The following is a 1,269-nucleotide window of genomic DNA, read 5'->3' as shown; positions in this document are numbered from 1 at the left end:
TTGTTTGTAAAATAAATGGAGAGGTTCGTGCAGTGATGTTCGCTCTTAGGTCGTGAACTTTCTACTGTACCTTCCTGACCTCTGACACTCCCTCTTCATTCATTCCTCTCGTCATAGATCGTTCGCCTTCGGATGATTTCGGTAGCGGGGGCAGGGCGCCCTCGACATTCTCTTGCGCTACGATTGGTCAAATGTTGAACTTCCGCTCTGCGATTGGCTGCAAATGTTGAAGCACTCTCCCCCTATTGGCTACGAATGTTGAACGGTGAAACGCGATTCGGCACGAATGTTGAAGTGCTCCCACGCGATTGGCTGTGAGTTCAACATTCTTCAACATTTTGCCGGACGATCCTTTGGCAGCTGGCGCCACAGAGACAGACAGAGTCGACAGGCGGGTGAGGTACGGCGGCAGAATGAGACGTGGAACTCGTTTCTCTGACTTGGTTTGATTTGGAAAGAAACAGCAGAGCTTTGCAGAGTCATAACCACGTACGTCGCAGCACGGCAATATAGCGGATGCTTTCAGAGAGCACGTTTTGCCACATATTGGTTAAGAGTCATTGCGCTTTCTGTATTTTACCAAGAAACTGCACAAACATCCCGTCACCTGGCCTGGTGAAAAGCACCAAGAACAGAAAGCTCTTACACGCCCAACGTGGGGCTCGAACCCACGACCCTGAGATTAAGAGTCTCATGCTCTACCGACTGAGCTAGCCGGGCGTACCTCAGCCAGGGATTCAGGATGACACTACGGAACACTGGCTAAATTTGGCGGTTAATTGACTCACCTTAAAGCGACGGATAGGAAGCAGTTAAAGGAATCTAGTGAGTTGGTAATTCACTCAGGAAAGTACTAACGCAACACGGTGTTGATTACATTTGCATATGGTGTGAGCCAGCAACCATGTGCCTGCGTTGGTGGTGTAGTGTTGAGCATAGCTGCCTTCCAAGCAGTTGACCGGGGTTCGATTCCCGGCCAATGCATTCCACTTTGCAAAGCCCCTTGCACGAATGATAGAGGCATGTTGCAGACTTTTCCAACAGTTTGAATGTGTAGTCGAAGGAGGCCTTACCATGTCCTTGTACTGCTTCAGCTAGAATTATCAGAGACTGGAGATTTGTTCTTCATTTCCCAGGCATATCCAGATCCTAGCACCAGTGGTCGGCAGACTGTTAGCTTCAGGGACATCTCTTCAGAGTTGTCGATTGCATCAGTTTGTTGATGGACGAGAACTTCACCTCGTTAGCCCCTCCCAGATGGAATGTTTA

General features: G+C 49.2%; 2 non-coding genes across 2 annotated transcripts; one reads left to right on the top strand and one right to left on the bottom strand.

Moving 5' to 3' along the window:
- Nucleotides 1–647: 647 nt before the first annotated feature.
- On the bottom strand, nt 648–720 carry trnak-cuu (transfer RNA lysine (anticodon CUU)). Its single transcript has one exon. It is a non-coding gene; the product is annotated as a tRNA-Lys (tRNA).
- A 192-nt stretch (nt 721–912) lies between these two features.
- trnag-ucc (transfer RNA glycine (anticodon UCC)) lies at nt 913–984 on the top strand. The gene has a single exon. It is a non-coding gene; the product is annotated as a tRNA-Gly (tRNA).
- Nucleotides 985–1,269: the final 285 nt, after the last annotated feature.

Source organism: Triplophysa rosa, unplaced genomic scaffold, assembly GCF_024868665.1.
Source record: "Triplophysa rosa unplaced genomic scaffold, Trosa_1v2 scaffold188_ERROPOS186695, whole genome shotgun sequence".
NCBI lineage: Eukaryota > Metazoa > Chordata > Actinopteri > Cypriniformes > Nemacheilidae > Triplophysa > Triplophysa rosa.
The sequence above is the reverse complement of the archived record's forward strand: the minus strand, read 5'-3'. Positions and strand labels throughout refer to the sequence as shown.